The following is a 25,855-nucleotide window of genomic DNA, read 5'->3' on the forward strand; positions in this document are numbered from 1 at the left end:
AGAGGGAAGTGGGGACAGGGCCCGCTTGTCAAGTCTATGAGATCTTGTTACTGGGGTTGGGGGAAATTGGATGCGGTTCCAGGGTTCAAATCTTTCTCCCCACACACCAGGGCGCTGGCTCCACTTAAGGCCATCGAGACAAAAGGGCCTGCGTGTTTATTCCCCTGTCAGCCCAGCAAATGGTTTCTGAGCCAACTCTGACAGTCTGTTTTCAAATAGGAAGAACCGTTTTTTTTTTTAAAAAAAAAAACTCTTTGTTTGGAGAGTAAAACCCGCTATGTGTTAGAGGTGACAAGTGAGGCTATGCTGCAGACAAGACTCCCTCCCGGGCTGGCTCAGGGGGGCTCTGGCACTAGCTGCTCCATCTGCCTAGAATGCACCTCCTCAGGTTACACCTGGCCATCGCCTCCCTGTCTTTCCACTTGCAACTTTAAGGGTCACCTCTCCAAGGATGCCTTCTCTGACCACCCACTGTAGTCACCTGGGCACTCTGTCACTGTCCTGCTGTAACCCCTTCCAGGCGGTTCTCTTCGCCTGATATTTTTGTGCTTGCTGATGGATTAGCTCTGCTGATGAAAATGCAAAGTTCCTTGAGAGCAGGGTCTGTGTCTGTTCTTTTGGCTGCACTGTTACCTGCACAGAGAAGAGTGCCCAACCCAGAGGGGGCATTCAATACATATATTTTATTAATTTGAATAAATGAATGATGTTTAAGCCCTGGCTTGTGCATTTTCTTTAATGAAGAGATGGAGGAAGCCTAGCATGATGGAGCAGAAGGGAGACTGGGGAGAAGGATCTGGACCAGAAAAAAAAAAAAGAAAGAATTCTAGTTTTCCTTCCCTCAAGGACAATCTGCCCATAGACAAAGCGCCTTGAGACCAAAGCCCATGATGGTTGCTGCCAGGCAGCTTGGAGACACGGGAATGGCCTCCCAACATCCCTGACCTTGGTTCTTGACACCTTCGTAAATCATATCCCTAATCCGTCTGTTCCTGAGATCCCTTTCTTATTTGTAAAGTGCTTTCCTCCCACCTAATGAGTTTGACTTGCTCCTTTGCCTTTGGAAAGGGTTGTCGTTTTCCGTTTTAAAAGTCAAAAAGAGGCCGGGCGCGGTGGCTCAAGCCTGTAATCCCAGCACTTTGGGAGGCCGAGGCGGGTGGATCACGAGGTCAACAGATCGAGACCATCCTGGTCAACATGGTGAAACCCCGTCTCTACTAAAAATTACAAAAAATTAGCTGGGCACGGTTGCGCGTGCCTGTAATCCCAGCTACTCAGGAGGCTGAGGCAGGAGAATTGCCTGAACCCAGGGGGCGGAGGTTGCGGTGAGCCGAGACTGCGCCATTGCACTCCAGCCTGGGTAACAAGAGCGAAACTCCATCTCAAAAAAAAAAAAAAAAAAAAGTCAAAAAGAAACACTTCCTATCCTTCTGGATTCTCCTGAAGCCAATGGTAGCTATGTGGCCTTGAGCAGGTCATTTCCCTTCTCTGGGGCTCAGTGTTCTGTAAAGGGGGGAGGAGATGGTGCTGGCTGTTGTCCAGGTCCATGCCACCTCTAAAAGGCTGTGAGCTTCTGATGCCCACCCCCCCCCCGTGATACCCACAAAGGAACTGCCTGCCCCTCCAATGGGACAGCTTGTGGCCAAGCATTCCTGAGAAGGACAGGAAAAAGGGGGCCTCCTTCCTAGTGCCCAGGGCCCTGTCTGCTTGTTCCCTGGGACCATCCTTCCCTTGGAATATGCCACTACAACGCATTAAGAGGACTTTAGATATCAAGAGGGGAAATGCAGGGTTGTTCCCCAGAGTAAAGAGACTACAGAGACGGCACCATTACCCACTCCTCTGTCCTAGTCCTTTGCACTTAGAGTTCATACTCCTCTCAGCAAGAGCTGGAGCCCATCCCCCAGCTCCTGAAATTCACATTGGCTTTGTGACTGCTTTAGCCAAGAGAATGCACTAAAAGCATCAAGCTGTAGGTGTTGAGCCCAGATCTCAAGAGACCTTGCACACCCTTCTCTCTTTCCTGAACCCCCGTAGCTGCCATGAAGGAATACTGGGGCTAACCTGCACGAAGATGAGACACATGGGCAGTGCCAGGTTCCCCAGCCAACGCCATTCTAGATTAGCAGCACCCAACTGAGCCCCAGACATGTAAATGAGTCTCAGCCAAGCCCAGCCAGGATCAGCAGGCCTGGCTCAGACCAGCGGAAGAGTGCAGCTAACCCACAGACTCTCGAGTCATGATCACCAGTTGTTTCAAGATGGCTTGTTACACAGCAGCAGCTAATTGACAACACAGCCCGGATCTACCCCCAAGACATCCCACATCTCCCTTACTTTGCCCTCATGAGCGTCCTTGCACATGGTCTGCCCTTTCTGCCTCTGTACTGCCTAGTTTATTTCTTAAAAATACAACTCTCCTCCTATAAGTTTAGCCCTATGTGTAGAAACATATAGGCAATCACTTACATGAGAGAATTTTATTTTTCAGAATTCCTTAAAAACTCAGTGCCATAAAGTGCCAGTTACTTGGGCCAGCCACGGTATTTGAAACCATTCCCCAAAGACTTGGTCTTTTGAATTACATCACACGTGGTACACATCCTGTAGAGGAGCACACACACCACTTCTTGTCTCGGTGGCATGATAGGTTAAGTGGAAATCATGGGCAGGAATGACCTTTATAGGGCTGGGAAGGAGCCTCTGTGGGAGTGCAGACCTGACAGAGTGCTCCAGCAGAGGCTTCCATGAGGCCACCGGAACTAAGCAGGTACAGGAAGCAGAGCCCCATGCCTGGGGGCTCTGAGTGTGAACTCATAGTTTTGCTCTAAAAATCAACCCTGTTTTCTTGTGCAAGTACTTTAATTTTCTCTAATACATTAACATTTATTACAAGTCTATTGTAAATCAAGGAGGCACCAGCTAAGCCCAGGACATGAAAAAGATAAATAATGAGTCCCTGCCCTGAGGAACTTACTAGTTCATAATCCTAAAGGTGCAAAATACCACTACAAGCATATGCCAATAAATCATTAGATTCCAATTTAGTTCTTTCTTCTAAAAGCCAGGAGGTAAAACCAGATTAATCGATGATCAACAGTTAGAAAAATCAATAAGGGTGATGTTTATATTACTTATGTGTTTTTAGTTCTTCAAGTTTTACTCAAATTGCATTTCTCTTTGCAAATACCATTAATATTCAAGCCAAAACTAGATTTCCAACCCTGTCCCCAAGCCCATCCTCCCTGTCTTACCCACCTCTGAACACAATACACCTTCATTCACCTAGTTCTATGCATATCTTATTCATGGCAAATCCTGTAGCTTTGCCCCAACAACATATACAGAATCCCGCCAATTCATACCACCTCCACCTCCACCCATCCCAGTGCAAGCTCTCAGCACCTCTCACCTATACTTTTGCAAAAATATTGATAAGTGGTCTTTTTGCTTCCGTCCTTCTCCCCCACCTTCTATTCTAACCAGCAGGCAGAAAGATCCTGCTAAAACATAAGTCAGATTAGGTTCATCCCTAGCTCACAAACCCTCCACGATCTTTCCATCACGCTTACAATAAAAGACCCCAGATGACTTGGCCCCGACCACCTCTCTAACCCAGCCCTACTCGCATGGGTTGTATTGCTTTTCTTTATGTTCACCAGACATTCCTATCTTAGTGCCTTTGCACTGGTGCCTGTTACCCTCCTGACCCAGATCTTTCCACAGACCATTTATTATGGCATTCCAAGCTTTGCTCACATTTCATCTCTTTAGAAAGCACTTCCTTGACCACCAGAGATAAAATAGCCACCATCACCACTACCCCACAATATCCTCCACTTTCTGTCCCTTTGTCCTGCTCTATTTTTCTGCCCTGTCACTTAGCACTTACCGCTGCCCTATATTATACCATGGATTCGCTTATTTACTTATTTGTTGCCATGATGAGGTCCCCCAAGGCAGGGGTCTTGGCTGTCTTGTGTGCTCCCATAGGTTAAGTATTTAAACAGTGCCTTTCTCTTGTCATCTATGTGATAAATGTTTGTGGAATAAATGCCTAAGTGTCCGCATTTGTTCTGCTAATATTTGTAAATATCTTATTTTGTACAATAACTAAGTGAATGAGCAAATCTATCCTATAGCTCAAAGAACATCACTCTTGAAATTGAGGAAGCGAACACTGAATCACATTGCTTCTCTAAGAAAAATAAAATGATTTGGACCACTCACTTCCCTTCTCAGAGCATTTGTTTTTCCCTCTTCAGAATAAGTAAAACCATCCCTCTCCCCTCCCAACCTTAAAGTCAGGTACTATAGTTACTTCCATTTTACCAATGAGAGAACTGAGGCCCAGAAAAGGTCAAGTCAGTCTTTGCTGTCTCAGAAAGAGGGTTTAGGAGGTCAATTCTGCCCAGGAATTGAGGTCAGAGAAAATCACTTTGTGGATACGTTTTGAAGAAAAATCTCAGCAGGTTGTGTTCTCACTTCTTGTAAGAGAGAGGAAAGTGCCCCTACGCTCAGCTGGGCCCCTATCCCCTGGTAGGGCAGAGTGGGACTTCCATCTGTTCCGTGCACAGGCTCTGTTCACATGGGTCTCTGGTTTACTAGAAGAACTTTCAGCCTCCTGGAGCTTCAAGGCCTGCACTTCCCAGAGCCTTCTCATCACGCACGAATAAACAGTTGTTAATGTTTTCCTGGGCTTATGTGCTTGAGGTCATCACAGCTACGATCTCTGAAATTGGCACAGGCCAGGGTGGAGACACCCAAGGCCTCCAGGCTGACAGCTGCATGGAGTCATTTTCAATTAGAGAATAACTTAGAAAAGAAAAAAAATCCAGCATCAAAGCCTATCCTGAAGCCTGCCTGCCCAAGGCCTGAGGACTCCTAGGTGGAGCCAGGGCCCTGTCACTCTTCTGCTTGCAAGGCAAACAGCCCATATTATGCCCAGCCGGGATGGGGGCAGGAGCAGCTTGTAGAATCCTGCCCCTGGTGCAGGCTCTGCTTCCAGACAGAAGAAGAAAGCACAGGTGCCTCAGTAGGCCAGCTCACTTGGGGAGAGAGGCTCACTTCCGGCAAGCCCTGGTTCTCCCGAGGGAGGTCACAGCCAAGAGGAGTGAGCTAGAAATGCAGAATTCCGCAGAATTGAATGTGAGCACTGGCCTTGCTACATGCTGGCAGTGTGACCTTAAGGCACAGGCGTAGGAAGGGTGTCATAGCTTAGAGCCAGAAACAACAGGCACCGTTACCCAGCGCTGGGACTAGGGCGAGACAAGTGAGGCGCTTGCCTTGGGTATAAAATTTAAGGAAACTTCAAAACACTCAGGAATCAGATAAATTATATTTTAAGGCAATATTTTTTTAAGTTAAAATTTATGTTAAAAAAATCCATGATGAAGAAAATATCAAAATTTTAAATAAAAACAGGCTCCAGCAATGTCGTGCCAAGCCATATTGGAGGCTGAGGCAAAAGGAGGAATTGTGCTTCCTTAGATATGTGTATTTGTGCATTTTTAATGGTTACTATTTTCCCAGAACATTAAATGAGTTTTAAAAATATTGAGAGGAAAATGTATAAAACTCGCAACATTATTTTAAATTTAAATATTGTATTTATATCAAAACCAGAATGCATTACAATTTTACTTTCCTGGCTTAAAACAGAAGCAAACTCATCAATACTATTTTCAAAACCTACTTACTTATGCCATTTTCAGTTGAAAAAACTGCTGTGTTTAAAAATTCCTACTGACCAACTGACTACCTTAAATACTTGTTAATTAACTTTAGCTCACTCAAACTTCTTTCCCCAATAACACTGTAACTAGTATTGTTTAGAAAAAGGATTCTCGAGACCATGTCCAAGTTTAGATAAGATTACACTAAGCAAAATTCCGGAATTTGTTTTAGAGATTCAAATCTAATACTGATTTTGTATTGTCAATTATTGGTATTATACGTTAGTTAAAATTATTTCCTATGAAATTTCAACAGGACTTAAATTACCAGAATATTTAGGAGCCCAATCAGTGACTGATTTTAGTAAGCAAGATCTATTCATGAAAATTTTTCTGCAGTTTTCTAACTTTTCTACACTTAAAAATTCAAAATCTGAAGATATTTAATGTCTGCATGTCTATTTCCAATGTGAAATTAAGACATTTAAAATTTTAATTTCTATTTGATCTGAGCTGGTTTATTGCAATTGATACTCTTAGCCATGAAACATATATTTCCAGGTTGTTTTTTTTTTTTACTTTTCTAAAAGTTATCTCCAAATTCAGGAAGCATGTTTATATCTCATGCTAAAGTTTAACTTTCATCCAACATGTCTTTAAAGTTATTTATTCTGGTTTGTTATAACTCACAACTCTCATTTGAAAAAAGTTGAGCAAAGTAGACTTTGAAAGTGTTGTTGATGAATTTGCTACTGTTAAAGTGAGGAAAATAAAATTGTAACACGTTCACTTTGGTATAAAATTAAATATCTAAGCTTAAAATAATGCTGGGAGTTTTGAGACATCTACTTCCCAGATTTTCGATATTTTTTCAACTAGTTCTGGGAGCAAAAAAAAAAAAACCCAACCATTTCACAAACATGTATGTGGGGGGCACTCAGTTTTCTTGTAGCCTCAGGCTCCAATGTGACCCTGCAGCACACTGCCTTTCCCACCAGGAGAAGAAGGGTGTTTACCGGAATTACAGACACTGCAGGGAGTGTGGAAGGGGGTCCTTGGCAGGAGCTGAGACCTCTGCAGGGAGGGAAAGAGCTGGGGGACAACCTGACCTCACTCTCCTCCCTCCCTTGCATCTCCTGCTGGTGTTCTGCATGGGCTGGACCAACTGCATGCCAGCGGGCAGCGGGGCCTGTTGGTGTGGTCCAAATGGTTGAGCCGGCAGCATCGAGGAGGTGGAGAAGGGTGGAGAGTAGATCTGGAGCAGCAAATATAAACTCCACAGCACGCTCTTGATCTCTGTGGATTGACTCAAAAACAGAAGATGATAACTACCTTGCAAAGTTTTCCTAGGAGGGAAATAGGGGAATATATGTAAATTGCCTCAAATGGTTTGGCATCTCCTGAATCAGGGCTTCTATTACAGCTGAACAGGAGTAAGCAAGAGCTGCCTGTGGTAAGGGAGAGTGAGTGGGGAGGCTGGATGGGACACCTGATGTGGTGTCACTTGCTCCTCACTCAGCCCAAGGCCACACGGGGCCACCTGGGAAGGACCGAGCCCAGCAGGACCAGCTATGTTTTCAGAAAAACAGAGTGGTGGGATGGAAGAAACTTTGATTTCCTGAGCCAGCTTCAGTTTCCTGAGTCTAATAGTGATAGAATGATGCCTACCTTGCAGGATTCCAGGGGCTAAGAGAGATAATGTGTTTACTATTTTGTAAACTATGAAACATGTCAACGTTGTACTTGGGGTGGGAGGGCTGGTGCCCATTTCATCCACAAAAGACCTGTGCGGACATATTGTCTTCTTTACTGTGAAATCAGATGCAGAAAAAAAGTCCTTACTTTAGGAGGCCATGTGTATTGTCCTTGTTTGACAAACTATTAAATTTACACAAGTAAGGAATTAAGAGATTCTGACACCAACTCTATCCCTGTTTCACTCGAGATACTTTAAATCTGGGTGCTCCTTTTGTCTCTCAACTTTTCTGGATTAAAAACATGGACTGTGATATTCAATAGAGTGCTTTGTGCCTTGCAGAAGATAAAGAGAATCGTCTTGACAACTTAAGACTTTGCCGGCCCGAGTGACCTGGCCCCAGAGGAACATGCACTCCAGGGTAGATTTCAGAACTACACAGGGATGCAGACACATTTAAAAAGTTTCAAAAATTGGAATGGCACATGGAATTATTTTCCATGGCCTGTTCTCTTGGAGACAAAATTAGCTGGAAAGATCCCATGCTTGGGTCCCATTGGCAGAGCCCAGCACCAAGCCCCCTGTGCAGAATCAGAGGAAAGATGAAACTGCATGGCCACCCACCATTTACAGATGGAAGATGGGACCTACAGATGCTACACGATCTCAGAGCACAGCCCTGGTGGCCATAAGCACACCTGTGCACAGGAATAATCTGACAAGCTGAGGGCAGATGCTTTGCAGGGCAATGGAAGTGGGATCACGGGGCAGGAAGGGGAGCCAGAGGACCTCTCTCTGGGTTCACCCGGTTCTGCTGTGACTGACCCCGGCCATGTCAGCTGCCGCTCCCCATGACCTCCATGCCTCACCTGGATGGTGAGCGGTTCAGATGAGCAAAGTGGTTCCACAGTCTGGGTGCTCTGGAGAATGACCTAGGAGTCTTTTAACAATTCAGTTTCCTAGCCTTCTTATCCTGAAAATTCCGTCCATAGACAAGGAGCCAATTCCTGGAATCTGCATTTTTCACAATCAGCTGTAGGGATTTTGATGAGCCCAAGTGTTCTCCAGGGTCCTGCCAGCCTGGCACCATGGCACCCTCTTGCTCTGTGGGTGAAAGGTCTAGAGGTAATAGATAATAGGCTGGCACAGCATTTCAGTGGAAGGGTGGGGAGGGAGGCAGGGCCTCTCAGGCACAGGGATGTGAAGCTAGCAGAGGGGCAATGACGGGACCTTTTTTACCTATTCCCTGACTCCTTGTTGGATTTTATTACTAACATCATCTGAGATTGTTATACTGTCTTGGCTGTACCTGTATGTCAGATACCATAATTTCAATTTCTCACCTAACCCCAGTAAAATCCAACCTTCATTGACCAAAACGGGTTGTAATCATATGGACGCTCAAAATGTTCTTCTGCACCCTCTCAGTCTGCCAAGAATTCCACTGAAAACACCTTACAAGTTCTTTGTGTTTGGCTCTAGGTCCTTCCTCAAAGGATCTGCTTCATAGACAAGCAGGTGCTCCCAGGAGCTGTGTCTTCACATGAGTAGTGGTCTGTTTCCACGGGGAGACTGCAAGAGCTAGAGGGACGGGGTGACAACGCAGAAGATGGAACAAAGTAACAGCACAGTTGGAGAATGCAGAGGCCCAGGGGTGAGGTCTGGGTGTGGGGAGGACAGCTTGGCCCACCTGGGCAAGTCAGGAGGCTGCAGTCCTATAGGGGATGGGACATATGCTGCAGAGACTGGCCCTAGAGAGGTATTAAGAGACCAGAGGCACACATCAGTTGGGCTCCGTCCTGAAGACAGGTCAGTGGACAGGGCTTCCAGGCAGCAGGTAGTGATAAGTGTTACTGCCCCAGCCCATGACTGGACACTGGGGACCTAAGGGCTGCTGTACCCTGGGCTCTAGGTCTGGGCTTTCTGGGGAGGGAGGTCAGTGAGAGGAGTTCCCTTCAGCCAGTCCTACCTCAAGCCATGACCGTGCTGAACTGCTTTGTCTTTTCCAGCACTCTGAAGGGCTGTGTTTCCCATTGCATGGGGGAAGAACTGAGGGTGGAAAGCTCCAGGATAGAGCAGAGTGGTGCTGGTGTTGAACCTGAGACGATGTGACTACAAAGCTTGTGCCCTTGGGAGGCTAATCAGAATCCAGGAGCAAGAGGCTGGGCAGAAACCAGGCCAGGGTGTGTCCCCTGAGGCAGGCTGGACTTGCTGATGGGAGGTGAGGACTCCACGGCAGGTGTGAGTCTCCTCAGCCTTCCGGGCCTTGGGTGGTGTTGGTTACACAAAGACAGGGAAATTGGGGTGAGGAACCAGAGCCAGTGCGAGTTCTTGATCTCTCTCCAGTGGGATGTGCGCTGCATCCCAGGCTTGGTGGGGAGATCTGAGTGCAGGAAATCGAGACAGTGGTGAGGTCAGCAGGGCAACACATGCGTCCAACCTCTCCCAACTACAGATGAGAAAATACCACCCAGGATCTGGCTGAGATCCCATCTGGCATCAGTCCACATTAACCCAGTGTCTGCAGAGAAATTTTGCAGTAAAGACCTGCACAGTCTGGTATGAACCAAGGAATAAGGAGACTTCTGGAAAAGCCATCACTTTGTTGAGCTGTTGATGTTGGTGAGAGTTGATCACAGTTTGAAAGGTGGAGAAGGCCAGGCCTGGCAAAGAGACAGATGGGGGACCTCTCTGGTTGGGGCGAGAATGGTGTGTGGAATGGCTTGGGGTGGATGTTAGCAAGCCCGTGCTGGAGCCCGGCCAACCGAGGGTCAAATCCCAGGCTGCTGTGTGTCAAGTGCAGTGCCCATGGGTCCATCAATGAGCTTCTCTGAGTCCCCAGTTCCTTACCTGTAAAAATGGAAGCAATAACACGGACTTCTTAAGTTGTTTTTTTTTGAGGAATAAGATAGATCACACGTGTAAGGCATTCAGCACAGTGCTTGGCTTGTGTAGGGCTCCCAAAGCGAAGCTATAATTGGGTAGTTTCTGATGGTGGTCAGATTCCAAGGTGAAAGGAGAAGAGGCACAGGGATGCTGAGGGGGAGTTGAGGAGAGGTCGCGGCACAGTCCAGGAGGACCATAAACAACATCACAGAGGAGGCACGTGGGGGCTGCCTCACACTGAGCAGAGAGGGCAGAGCCAGAGCGTGCAGCTGGCTCACAAAGGTGGGCTTTCAAATCCCAGAGGACTGGGCTGACGGCACAGCCCAGGCTGTGGTTGCTCCACACTGAGGACTTGGGATACCCACCTGCCTCAGTTTCTTGGATGATCTCCAGAATGCCAGGCAGCCAGACATGAGGTCATGTATTTAATGTAGTGAGCCATGCAGCTGGGTGAGGGGAGGGGGCTCTGCCTGCCCCAAATTGCTCCAGAGGTGCTGGGTGGGCCCCAGAGTGTTCAGAGGCCCCCAAGCAAAGCATGCCTTAGGTGTCAGGTCATAGGAAAGGGCCCAGCCTCTCTGCCCTCCCATCTCTAGCCTTGTTTCCTTCTCATGGGCCTGGGCCACATGGCCCCTCCTAAATGAGGCTCCTGAGTTGGGTGCATGTTGGTGCAGACACAATGGACGGGTCTGACATGCACGTGGCAGAACATAGGCTGCTCCAGCGGCCTTGCAGTTACCCACCCAGCACCTCAGGCAACAGAAACCCCCCAGGAAATAGCTTTGTGTGGGAAGGAGGGCTTGACCCCAACCCCAAACACAACTCCCAGGTTTGAGAAGAGAGGCAGGAGCAGGGAAAGGCTGCCCTAGCAGATTGGGTTTTGAGACGAGGCAAACAGAGTCACCGTGACAAAAGGGCTTCTAACCCAGCCCTCTCTATTCACAAGTGCGGCATTGCCTCTGAGAGGGCAAGTAAACAAACAGCATGAGGAGTCTGTGGTTGTGAAAGGTTGAGAAATAACCCCTCAAAAGATACCCACGTCCTAATACCTGGAACTTGCCAGCAATACCTCATATGGGGGAAAACAGCAGACTTTGTCAACATGAGCAAACAAAGGATCTTGTGATGGGAAGATTATCCTGGGGCATCCAGGTGGGCTGTCAATGCAGTCACAGGCATCCTTATAATCAGAAGGCAAAGAGAGATCTGAAAATGCACAGAGGAGGCCCCAACGTGAGGACAAGTAGAAAGAGCCTTGAGAATGCGAACCTCAAACATCAGGGTTGATGTGGCCATATGCCACTGGACCCTGGAAGGGCCACTCCCCTCCAGCCTCTGAGTGAGGGCAGGTCTGCCAACTCTTGATGTTGGCCCAGTGAAACAGATTTCAGACTTCTGGCCCCCAGAACTGCGAGAGACTAAATTACTGTTGTTTTAAGCTACTAAGGTTGTAGTAATTTACTACAGCAGCCACAGGAAACATACAGTGTTTTTTCCGGGCCCGGCCCAGTCTTGGAACTGTGCCGTCCTATCATTACCCTGGGCCCAGAAGAGGGACGATGGCAGGGGCGGAGAAGGCAGGGACTCCGTTTTCCATCACAAGCCCTATCCACCAGTCCCACTAAGGGATGGTGATGGAGAAGTACCACTCGGAGGAAGCTGGTGGAGAAGCCACAGGAAACTAACGGCAAACGTGTGTTGATTCCATCCTGCGTGTGCAGTGAGATAGCTGGCAAGCCCGGGCTGCAGGCAGGGCCCTAAACCCCAGCTTCCTGCTGCTAACTGGGCCTTTTATGTTGTCTAAACACAGTTTGGGGTATTTACAGTTGATGTGGCCACTGTGCAGCGGTAGCATTTGGAGTGTCGCGGTCAGCATCTCTCTGTGGCCCAAGGGGGAGCTCCTGGGATTGATTAGGAAAGAGCCATTTGGGGAAGGCATTGTTGAAACTGTTGGTTTTTTTATGACTGCTGGCTAAGATGGCCCTGGAGGGGTCCTGCTTTTGGGCCAGAGAACTGGCTTAGAACTCAGCAGGCAGTGTACATTTCCACTCCCAAGAAAAAGGCAGGGTCAGTGAGCTTTAGAATATCTGAAAGAATGGTGATGTCAGTTCAGAAGACAGGAAATCAAACCACCCTCAGTGGCCTGCCAGCTGCATGGCCTTGGGCAGGGTGCTCAGCCTCCTGGAGGTGGGCACAGTGAGATGGAAAAGTGGATGTGAAATGGTTTTTGTCAGCTGTGCAAGTCCAGACCGCCATGTGAGCGTGTGGGTTCTCCTCCACAGCTTCTACTCACCCTGCTCAGGTCTGCTGCCATGGAGAGTGAGAGAGCTGGGACAGGAAGGTACTCAGGGCTGTCTCTCTCACGACTGACAAATCGCAGAGCAAATGTCATCCTAGGGCACACACACACATTTTCAAGGAATTGAGGGTGGGATGGCCTTTTCCCTTGAGAGCTATCAGTCTAGCAGGGGACACTAAACACATATGCAGGAAATGATTTTATTAGAAAGCAACACACTGAAGAGTGCCAAGTGACACAGCTCAAACTGAACGTGGAAATGCTCGAAGCCCACATAGCCGGAACGCAGGAGCAGGCTAGACCGAGGCAGAGGACACTCAACACTCTCCTGAAGTCTGACCCTGTGAACGTCAAGGCCCAGGGCCAGGACTTTGTGTGAGCCGGAGAATGGGAGTCCGGTGTGGTGTCTGGGAGAAGACTCTCTTATCCAGCTTAGGGTAAAAAGCAGGAAGGACGACTCTCTTCTAGTTACTAGGATGGAAAGGAAAAGGGAAGTTCTGGGTTGGTGACACTGTGGTCCTCTGAGCAGGGGAGAGCCCAGCAGTAAAATACGGACAGTCATTCCACTGGGAGGAACCAGCTGAACTTAGCACCGGGTAGGTGAGGTAGAGTAGGGTAGGGCCTTGGTGAGGAGGAGCTGGGCTCCTCTGGGGCATATCTCTGGTGGGGCAGAGTCCAGCATCAGCTTTGGTCACTGTGGACAGAGGCCTAGCTCCAGGTGTGAGTCTTTGATCAAGCCCAGGGTTCCGCCTTTTAGGGCTCACATAGCTAAGGGGAGCCCCAGCCTCACAGGAGCCACAGTGGCCAGACAGAAATCACGGGACTGGCTCATAAGGGCAGACAGCTTCAGAGCCCTAGCCTGCGGTTCTTGGGGACAGGGTCATGGAGCATTAAGGATAGAAGTTACAGTTAATCACACTCCTCAGATTGTGGTAAACGATGTTTGTGCAACGGCTGTTATTGTTTCATTCTATTCATCTTTGTCCTCTCCATTCTTGGTCACTAGTTCTCATACCCAGTCCTGATGTGTTTGGTATAAATCTTTGAATGGAAACATACTTTAAAAATTACTTTTTTTTTTTTTTTTTTGAGACGGAGTTTCGCTCTTGTTACGCAGGCTGGAGTGCAATGGTGCGATCTCGGCTCACCACAACCTCCACCTCCTGGGTTCAGGCAATTCTCCTGCCTCAGCCTCCTGAGTAGCTGGGATTACAGGCACGCGCCACCATGCCCAGCTAATTTTTTGTATTTTTAGTACAGACGGGGTTTCACCATGTTGACCAGGATGGTCTCGATTTCTTGACCTCGTGATCCACCCACCTCGGCCTCCCAAAGTGCTGGGATTACAGGCTTGAGCCACCGCGCCCAGCCCTGGTGATATTAATATAATTACCATATGGGGCAGTTGTGGGGATCTAATAAATTAATGAAAGTGTGGTGTCCATAAGTGTTCGGTAATCACCACCACTAGTAGTAGCACATGCAGTACTTAGTATTGCTACTACCAACGTTATCACTTTTAACGAGCTTTGCCATCCCTTCACATACTTGTTACCCATTTGGGTTTTCTCTATTGCAAGTTGTCTAGTTATACCCTTTTCCCATTATTCCATTGGGTTGCCATGTTTTTGTTGCTTAATTGCAAGTGTTTGTTGAACGTTCTAGACACTAATACCTTGCTTATTTTCGGTTCTTGCAAACATCTCTCAGTTACTGGTCTGCTAACTTCGACAGTGCTGTCTTTTGTTGAACAAAAATTCTGATAAAGTTAAATCTGTCGTTTTTTTATTTCCTTGTGCTTTGCATTTCTGGAGCGTTGCTTTGTAAGTCCCTTTCCGAGACAGATGCAAATACGTTGTCCATTTCTGTTGTTAATATTATGATTTTACTTTTCATGTATAGATCACTATTAAAAGTTAACATTTATTTTTGGTCAGGGAGGTATACAATTTTATTTTTCTCAATATAATTCCTTTTATCTTCATGATTGTGTAGTGATTAATATATGTGAATCAAAGTAAGGAATATGTAATATGCATATAATTAGTTTTTTTGTCACTCAGTTCTAGTGCGCTGGTCTCATCATCTGTAACACCCATTTTGTTACTACATTACTGTGGATCTGTAGAACTTTCTTATTTTCCCATTGAGTAAGATGACCTGTCCCAATTGGTTTTTCTTTTACAAAATTTAATTAGCTATTTTTGGATCTATATTATTTGATACACATTTTGGAATAAATGTGCCGTGTTCCTTAAAAAATCCATACGAGATTTAAATTGAAATTACAATGAATTTATAGACTATGTTGGAGAGAGTTGGCATCTTTACAATGTCAGGTTGTACATTCATCAACAAAATACATTTCTTCATTTATTTTGAGTCTTTCTTACTTAATTGAATTTTAACATATCTACATGAGGATCTTACACATCTTTTTTAAAAGGCTAATCCTAGTTCTTATTGCTATTTTAGTTGTGTCTCACTTATTTCTATACATTTCTAATTAGATTTTTACAGAAATTATATCATACTACTGCTTTTTATGAATTGACCTTCTATCTGTAAGACTTGGTGAAGTCCCTTGTTAGTGCCGACAGGTTGACTGATGGTTCTACTGGTTTCTCTGTGGTTGATTCTGCCACCAGCCAATAGTGTAGTTTTGGTCTCCTCTCTTTCTATTGTCGTTTCTCGTATTTTTTATTGTTGTTTTATTGCATAGGCCAGTAATTTCAGTACATGTTAAAGAGTAGCAATGACAAGCATTCCTTATGCTGAGCCTCAGCTTAAACACAACCTGTCTAAATTTTCTCTCTTGGGAATGTTTATTGTAGAATTTTGGTATATATTCTTAATCAAGTAAAGAGATTTCTGTTACTAGTTTTAGGGAGAACTATGACTATTTTTATGATTATTCTAAAATGTTGTTGAAGTTTATTTAATGCTTTTTTCTGCATTTACCAAAGATAATCATATCATTTTATTTCCTTTAGACCATTAATTTTGTGAATTTTAGTATATATTCTTAATCAAATAAAGAGATTTTTATTACTGGTATTTGAGAGAACTATTTTTATGATTATTCTAAATAGTTGTTGAAATTTAATGCTTTTTGGGCATCTATCAAAGATAATATTATTTTATCTCCTTTAGTCCATTAATTTTGTGAATTACTTTGAAATAACTTTTATATTGTTACTCTTTCCTGGAAATAATCACTTTAATTGTGATATTTAAAAATACAGAGCTGGATTCAGCTAACAAATACTTTTTGTGATAGAGTAATCATATACATGTTTAAAAATGAAATGAGTCATTTGAACTATCATTTGCTGACTTTGGAATCAGGGTTACAGCAGCCCCATAAAAAGTTGGGCAGCTGTCTCTCTTCTTTTTCTTGGAACAACTTGCATAAGATAGATTATTTATATATTGTTTGAGGTTTAATAGCACTCTCTTCTATAAAACTTTCCAAGTTTGGTCTTTGTTGAAATGTGTGAATTTGGGGGACCATTTAGTATTTCCATTTTTTAAATAAAAGCCTGGGCATGGTGGCTCATGCCTGTAATCTCAGCACTTTGGGAGCCAAAGTGGGTGGATTGCTTCAGTCTAGGAGTTCCAGACCAGCCCGGCAACATTGCAAAACCCCATCTCTACAAAAAATACAAAAAGTCAGCCAGGCGTGGTGGCATGCAACTGTAGTCCCAACTACTCCAGAGACTGGGGTTGGAGGATCACCTTAGCCCAGGAGGTTGAGGCTGCAGTGAACTGTGATTGCGCCACTACACTGCAGCCTGGGCAACAAAGTGAGACCCTGTCTCGATAAGTTTTTTAAAATTATAACATTTATTTAACTGTACTCCTGCCAGTTTTGCTTTATTGATCAGGATTTTGTTAATCATATCTAAAATAATCTATGACAGTCTTTTTATTGTTTTTAAAAACTGCGGTGTTCTCTTTTTAATTCATTTTGTACTTTTTCATTTGTATATTTTTTTTTCTTAAAATTTCAATGGCTCACCAGAGATTTATCAGAAATGTAAACTTCATAAAACCAACTTTGCCTTTTGTTTTTCCACTGTTGCCCTCATTTTTGTTTTCTCCTTCTTTGTCATTTGGGTTCACTCAACCTTTCTTTTTCTAACTTCTCAAGCTGAAATCTTAGAAATAAAAATCATTTGTTTTTATTCTTTCTTGCTTAGTGATAAATACACTTAAAGCTATAAATTTCTCTCAAAGACATTGTTTTATTGCATTCCGTAAGTTTTGACGTAACAGTGCTTTTATTTTGTTCAATTCCAAGTATTTCATATTTTTCCCTATGATTTCCTCTTTAACCAAGCATTATTTATTAGTATGGTTTTTAGTTTCCAGGCATATGGGATTTTATTAAAGTTATCCTTTTGTTATCAACTTCTAATTTTATAGCATTATGGTCAGAGAGTATAGTCTATGAGGTGATGTTGGCTCTTTGGAATTTATTGAGGCTCCTTTGTCACCCAAGTTCAATGTTGACTTTTGTGAATGTTCCATGCTTCCTTTAAAAGAATATGTGTTCTATATTTATTAGGTGTGAAATACATGTGTATTAGTTCAGGCTTAATAATTGTGTAATTCAAACCTACCATTTCTTTCCTTTTCTTTTCTTTGTTGGTTTAATTGATTAGTTTCACAGAGGAAAATGTTAAAATTACCAACTATAATAAATTATTTACCTGCTTATTCCTATAGTTATGGTATTAGTCCATTTTCATACTGCTGTGAAGAAATGCTTGAGACTGGGTAATTTATAAAGAAAAAGAGGTTTAATGGACTCATAGTTCTTCATGGCTGGGGAGGCCTCACAATCATAGCAGAAGGAGAAGGAGGAGCAAAGGCACATCCTACATGGTGGCAGGCAAGAGAGTGTGTGCAGGGGGATCTCCCCTTATAAAGCCATCAGGTCTCTTGAGACTTATTCACTATCATGAGGATCGCATGGACAAAACTCACTCCCATGATTCAATTACCTCCCACAGGGTCCCTCCCACAACACATTGGGATTATGGGAGCTATAATTCAAGATGAGATTTGAGTGGGGACACAATGAAATCATGTAAGTTATGTCTCAGTTTTTAAATGTATATACTTCAAGGCTTTATTATTAGGTACCTATACGTTAGGGACCTTGTGTTGTCTGTAGTACCAGATACTATTTCACTGCTATACACTAGCTTTCTTTATTCTTTTTGATAATATTTACCTCAAAATCCATTTTGTCTGATAACACTGACACCCTTGCTATGTTTTCGGTACATATTTTCTTGATACATATTTTCCATACATTTTCATATATTGAGTATATACAAAGGTATTTCTAACATAATGAGGATACAAAAATAAAAAGGAAATACTTGCAGGCCAGGCACGGTGGCTCATGCCTATAATCCCAGCACTTTGGGAGGCCAAGGCGAGTAGATCACGAGGTCAAGAGATCGAGACCATCCTGGTCAACAAGGTGAAACCCCATCTCTACTAAAAATACAAAAAAATTAGCTGGGCATGGTGGTGCACACCTATAGTCCCAGCTACTCAGGAGGCTGAGGCAGGAGAATTGCTTGAACCCAGGAGGCGGAGGTTGTGGTGAGCCAAGATCATGCCATTGCACTCCAGTCTGGGTAACAACAGTGAAACTCTGTCTCAAAAAAAAAAAAAAAAAAGAAAAGAAAAGAAATACTTGCAAAGCCACTACTAAGCTAAAGTAGTAGCACATTAGCTTCCTGTGTGCTTCTCCCTGATCCCATCACTCTCCCTCAGCTTTTAAAGGTAACCTGAATTTTATTTATCATTTCTTCACTTTTCTTTATGCCTTTCACATATTCATATATTCCTACACAGTATATCATTCTATTTTTTATGATTTTGAACTTTGTATGGATGAAAAAATATCATATATATCTTTCTGTGACTTCCTTTTTGGTTAATATTATTTCATATTTGCTTATGTGTATGTGTACAATAGTAGTTCATTAATATTTACTTCTAGATAGTATTGCATAATCACAATGTGATATATATAATATATATATACATATAAAATAACTATCACAGTTTATTTATCTGCTTTTCTATAGTTTTTTAGTTTTGGTGTTTTGGTGGTGTTGTCTTTGCTGTTTCAGCATTGATGCCATGAATATTTTTGTCTGTCTCTACTAATGTACATGTGCAAGAGTTCTTCTACCATGGTTGGGATTTATTGGATTAACTACAGCTTAGACTGTAATTGCTGGGTATGCAATTCCTCAAGGTAAGAACATCCTCAAAATACCATTTGAGCATCCCTTATCCTAAATTCCTGGGACCAAAAGCATTTTGGATTTTGGAATTTTTTTGTTTTGTTTTTGGAACATTTATATTATTTCAATTTTAGACTTGAGCATCCCAATTCTAAAACCTGAAATCCAAAGTGCTCCAATAGACATTTCCTTTGAGTCATCAGCACTCGGAAAATTTCAGATTTTGGAGCATTTTGAATTTTAGATTCTCGAATTAGGGATGCTCAACCTATAGTATAAGTATTACAATTTCTTATTCCATGTATTTTGACCTATCTTTCCTAAATTGTTTGTCATTCTATGCTTCATTTTGGAAAAAGTTTCTGAATCTATCTTCTGAGTCATTAATTATCTCCTCAGCTGTCTAATTTACTGTTTTACCCATCCAGTGAGTTTCAATTCTAATTGTTATATTTTTCAGTTTCTTTTTTTTTTTTTTTTTTGAGATGGATTTTCGCTCTTGTTACCCAGGCTGGAGTACAATGGCACGATCTCCGCTCACTGCAACCTCCGCCTCCTGGGTTCAGGCAATTCTCCTGCCTCAGCCTCCTGAGTAGCTGGGATTACAGGCACGCGCCACCATGCCCAGCTAATTTTTTGTATTTTTAGTAAAGACGAGGTTTCACCACATTGACCAGGATGGTATTGATCTCTTGATCTCGTGATCCACCAGCCTCGGCCTCCCAAAGTGCTGGGATTACAGGCTTGAGCCACCACGCCCAGCCTATTTTTCAGTTTCTAAAAGTTTTATTTGACTCACTTTTTAAATCTAGTTGGAACCTTTATAATCTTCAATATTGCTAATTTTTAAAGTCTAGCTTTCCTTTCTTTAAGCATAGCAAACTTTTCTTTCTATGCTTCATATGATGATTCCAATATCTAAAGCATTTTCAGGTGTGATTTTGATTTTTTTTTCCCTGAGGCTATAGATTAACAAAGAGAGAAGCAGTAGTTTGCTGTGTGAGATTATTCCAAAGAAAAGAGCCTCTTTCTGGGATAGAATTCCAGCCTGGAGTGGAGAGTCTAATCCTAGGAACTAGGTTTGAGAAGATGGTCAAAGGACCCCAGCTGGGCCTTTCTGTCCTTTTCTCCTTCTTTATCATATCTACATTGAAAAGCATAAAATGGGCAAGCCATTTATCTCTTAGACCACTGGGCCAGGCTCTCTGATCCTCTAAGAAATAGTCACCCTTTGGAGCCTGAGAATGCTCCCTGATTGACTCTTTACTGAAAAACTCAAAAATAAATGAAACTCACAGAGCCTAGGATTCATCTTATTTTCTATTTGCAGATTCACATGTGGAAGAAGCATGTCATTTTCATGCTGGCGGTATCTTGCCAGCACTGTTAGAGTTCTGCTACAGAAATATCACATTCCCCACCTCTGCTAGCCAGGTAGCAGAAAGAACCACGGGTGGGAGATGTCTTAGGAAGAGCTAATTCTTTTTTCCTTTTTATTAATTTATTTATTATTTTACTTTAGGTGCATACTACATCTGGCATTTCTCTCCATGTTATCCCTCCCCACCCTCCCCACCCACTGATGTCTCTCCCCTACCCCACCCCAACTGCCCCCAGCATGTGATGCTCCTTCCCTGAGTCCACATGTTCTCATTGTTCAATACCTACCTATGAGTCAGAACATGCAGTGTTTGGCTTTCTGTTCTTGTGTCAGTTTGCTGAGAATGATGGTTTCCAGATTCATCCAAGTCCCTACAAACGACATGAACTCATCATTTTTTATGGCTGCATAGTATTCCATGGTATATATGTACCATATTTTCTTTGTCCAGTCTATCATTGATGGGCATTTAGGTTGGTTCTAGGTCTTTGCTATTGTACACAGGGCTGCAATGAACTTATGTGTGCATGTGTCTTTATAGTAGAATGATTTATAGTTCTTTGGGTACATACCCAGTAATGGGATTGCTGGGTAAAATGGAATTTCTATTTCTAGATCCTTGATAAATTGCCACACTGTCTTCCACAATGGTTGAACTAATTTACACTTCTAAATGGGAACTGTAAGCAAAGCTTGTTTAACCCCTATCCAACAGTCATTTCTCTTTTGACCCTCCTAAAAGAACCTGGCATTTTTCAGCTATACACCTTCAGAAGGCTTATTCTTCAGGAGAGACCATGATATTTTCTTCATTCTTGACAAGAGATACCAGATTCTTCCTTTGGACGTTGTTGTGTCTGGCGAGGATGCCTGGAAGGACTGCAGCCAACTTCTGACCACAAGAGGAATCAGCCTAAAGAAGCAGCCAGTGGAAGAGATCAGAGCCAGGAGAATTACAAGAAGGACCAGGGTCCCTACAAACTAAGCCGACTCTGCCTGCAGCTTCCCAGGTCAGAAAATAAATCCCCTTATTGTTTAAAACTCCTGAGTCAGGATTTTGCGTGACTTGTAACTAAAACATCCTAACTGACTTAGAGGTAGGCAAGAACAGCCTAAAATCAGAGCCATAGAATGGAAGATAACTAAGAGACTGGTTAATGCCCCACAGACTTTACACATCAGGAAACTGAAACTGGATCCATTGTTAATTCCTCTCACCACAGTTACTACTTGATTTGACCATATGACTGGTTTGACCCATGGAAACCATTGTAAACATTTGGCCATTGTCAGCTGAAGTGATATATGCTGCCGCTGAGCAGGAACTGGAAGAATGAGTGTGTACTTTCAGAACTGCCTTTTATCCTCTTCTACAAGAAAGAGATGATCCCATTAACCCGGTCCAGAAGTGAAGACCGACATAGAGGAGAATGGCAACCTTCCTACCCTGCGAATGATGGGTATCATGGGAAAGAAATAAACCTTCATAAATGTAAGATACTGAGATTTTGGGGAGAGAGTGTTGTTACTGAAGCAAAATCCAGTGAAAGCTGATCTATATATTAAAGTTAATTAATAGGTCAATGGATTGTTTTCTTGAACTAGCCTGAATTGGATTCTGTTAATTCAGCTACAAAGTTGTCTTTAACATACTCTCTTATGCTGTTGTCTTTTCATTTGTTTATGTTTCACATTCCCCTTCAGAGTCTGAGCAGAGACATCATCTTGCTCATCATTGTATCTCCAGGGCCAAGGACGGTGTGAGCTCCTTACATGTCTGTGTTTTTGTCACTTGTTCCCTGCCTGTACAGTGAAGCCATTAGAGATGCAGGCAGGTGAGGGATCTTTCTGCTGTTCTGTAACTCCATATCACAGGTATTCATGATCAGCTTTGGACATCATTCCACTCTGCTGTTTTTGTCTCTTATCTCCACTGACCCATCCCATCTGATTGAAATGACAAAACAAACAAACAAAAAACAGCCAAGGTGGCTTCTCAAGTGGCTTCAGATTGAGCAGTTCTGTCAGTGTGGTCAGGGAAGCAGGGATGGAGAGGGACAACCTGGAGGCAGACATCAGTAAAGCTTTCTGGGCTCTTCAGAAACACCCACCTCTTTATATACAGGGACCTAACAATTGACCAGTTTTCTACTGAGGGTGCCATATTTTGTTTTTCTAAGCGAAGTGAAGTTCTTGGATCGAAAAAGAAGTTCGGCCCTTCTGTGTAACAGATGGGGAAAGCTGAGCATGCTCAGGGGGATCATCAGTGCCAGTGTGGTCCTGGTGAGTGGATGGTGACAGCACCGGAGAGACAGGCCCGGGGAGAAGGAGTCCACTGGCCCAGCCAGGCAGCTGGGGAAGGAGCCAGCAACATCACCGCAGTCTGGGGACACTGGGGACACTGGGGACACTGGGGCCCAATGGGCAGCAGAGTTATCCTCCAGGTCCACTGACACCAGGCAACCTAGTTTGCGGCAGGAAGAGAGGATCAAAGTTTGACATGGAGGAGAGTGTTCCTGAAATTAGATTCATGGTTTGCTTCTGGGTCTGAAAACAAGCACAGCTACGCATGTGTACAGTATACACATGTACACACAGCACAGAAAACATCTGGCTGTCTCTTTGAGATGGTTTGGAGAACGGTTTTGAGCCGTGGATCACTCTGGCAGTATGTTGAAGTCCACAGACCCTTCTTAAAATGATGTTTTTAAAATATATGGAACAGATTCACACACACAGGATTAAAAATGAAACCAATGACATTAAAATACAGTTGTCAATATAACAGCAAAGTATGATGAAAAACCGACTTAGTAATGTATTAGATAACAAAATATTGCAATGATTCTCTAAAATTTCATTATTTCAAAGTAATGATGAGTATGAATGATATTTTGAAATATCAGCAACAACCAGAATATGATACGGAACTATCTCCAAATTCTACTGCTAACAAAGACACTAGTGCCCCAAATCATAATGTGACTTGTTGCCTATATTCAAAATAGAAGTACATACTATACTTAAGTTAGAGATTAGCAAAAATAAAGGGTTTTTTTTTAACCATTTTAATTTTGGGGCCCTCTGAATTCTATTCTAAGATGCCTGGGGAGTCACCAACTTTTGGATATGGATTCTGGATTTAGAGATAGTCCATCTAAATTTTTTTTAAAAGGAAGATGTCATATATTCTTGGGGTCACATCCTGCCCTATTAGTTCAGACCTGAAAGGCCCAGTTTCTCAGAACACTATTCAAGGACGCAAGCTGTTACCTGCTTTCTTGCTCTGGCCTGTTGTGCCAGGGAACCAGACCGGGCTTTGAATATGCATGATTTGGGTTAGCACTTGTCACTACTCCCAGAGCATCACAGAAGGGCTGGTGGCACAGATGGGGTCTGCTCTGTGCCCTCCAACTCGGCAGGCCTGGGAGCCATCCCAGCAGGAGCAATGGCACCAATCCCTACCTCTACCCCCTTCTCCAACACTTGCCTAACTCTATGTCCCACACCTACTCTTGAGTCCTTGAAGCCCTATGTCCATCTGAGGGCCACCAAATGCCTGTGGGGGTGAGAGAAGGGGTGGGGGAGGAAATCAGAACTTATTATGCACCTAATATGTACTGGGCATTGTGACAAGCACTTTGTGTACAGGGTTGCCACAACCCTGTGGCATAGGCGCTAGTACCCCATCTTGCAGAAGAGAACACATAGGCCATGGTGAAGTATGTTGCATATGGTGAGTCCCAGGTTAAAGGAGCCCAGATTTCCCAACATAATGCACAGATTCCCAGAAGTCAGAGCACACTGGCTCTGTGTAACAGCGCATTCCATCTTTGGGTAGCTCTGGCTCTCCAAAAGCTCTTCTTTATTCTGAGCAGAGTTTTTGGAGAGGGATGGATGGCACTAATGACTAGCTTTACTTAATGACAAAGTTCTCATTTATCTATAATTCATTCAATAATGTATATGAGCGTTTATTAGGTGCAGGCACTGGAGATGCAGAAGAGAAAAGCAAATCCCTTTCTCCTTGAAATTCACATTCTAATAGGAAAGACAGGGAACAAAAAATAAGCAGGTAAATACACAGTATGCCAGGGTGTTGGTAGACCTCTGAAGAACAGTGCCCACAGGGAAGACATCAGTGCTGGGAATGCTTTAGTGGCCACTATGGGCTCTTCTGAGGGAGGGGAAACTTGAGCAGAGATCCTCAGGGGTGAGGGAAAAGCCTAATGGGAGAGGAGCCTTCCACACAGAGGAACACCTGCCAGATGACAGTAAGGAAGCCAGCGGGGCAGGAGTGAGCAGACAAGGCGGAAGCTGGTAGCAGCAAGGCTGGTGTCCAGCCAGGGTGCACCTATGCAAGAGCATTGACGGTTGCACCACTGACGAATTCCCACACTGGCTGGAAGACAGCCACTCTTCGGAGCCCATGGCACTCCAGCCCTTTCCCCTACCTTAGACTCTTCATATCCTGCAGCTATACGACACGATATTGTGAAATATGTATTTGGTCTTCATCCCATTTCCTGGCATACCACTCCCAACATCCTCGGAATATCCAACGTGTCATCTTTTTGAATACTAATGAGTTGACTGAGGGCTGGCAGCCCCAGGGCAGCTTCAGGTTGAGGGCTGATCACAGGAAAGACAAAGGCAGGACTAGAGATTGGAGACTTTCAGCCCCACTCTTTAACCTCTTGGAAGGGGAGAGGGGCTGAAGTTTTGGTTGACTACCAATGGCCAGTGGTTTAGTCAACCATGTCTACATATAGAAACCTCCCTAAAAAATAACCCAAAAAAGGACTGGTTTCTGGGAATGTCCAGATGGTTGAATACACAGAGGTTCCCTGGAAGGTGGCGTCCAGAAAGGGCATGGAAGCTCTGTGCCTCTTCCCCATCCCTCACCCTATGCATCTTTTCATCTGCATCCTTTGTAATATCCTTTTTTTGGGGGTGGGACTGGACAGTTTTGCTCTTGGCATCCAGGCTGGAGTGCAATGGTGCGATCTAGGCTCACTGCAAACTCCACCTCCCAGATTCAAGCGATTCTCCTGCCTCAACATCTCGAATAGCTGGAATTACAGGTGCCTGTCACCACACCTGGCAAATGTTTGTACTTTTAGTACAGATGGGGTTTCACCACGTTGGCCAGGCTGATCTTGAACTCCGGACTTCAGGTAATCTGCCTGCCTCAGCTTCCCAAAGTGCTGGGATTACAAGCGTGAGCCACAGCACCCGGACTGTAATATTCTTTATAATAAACTGGTAAATATAAGTGTTTCCCTGAGTTCTGTGAGCCACTCTACAAAATTAATCTAACCAAAAGAGGGGGTAGGGAATCCCAACTTGATACTGCTAGGTCAGAAGTTGGGGACAGAGGCCAGCACTTCTGATGTGTATGAAAAGGAGACAGTCATGGGGACTGAGCCTTCAACCTTGAGAAACCCCCACACATTTGGTCACAGAAGTCTTTTGTGTTGATTGCTGTGGTGTGAGAGCAGAGGAAAAACGGTAATGGCTGGCAGAGCTGAAACGCTTCAGAACCCTCCTTAGGATCTGTAGTGGGCACCAGTTTTGAGCTGCTTGGTGTCCCGGCCATCCCATTTTGTGCTGTTTGGGATTTTGAATATCACCCAAAGTCAGAGA

The sequence above is a fragment of the Callithrix jacchus genome, chromosome 9, assembly GCF_049354715.1.
Source record: "Callithrix jacchus isolate 240 chromosome 9, calJac240_pri, whole genome shotgun sequence".
NCBI lineage: Eukaryota > Metazoa > Chordata > Mammalia > Primates > Cebidae > Callithrix > Callithrix jacchus.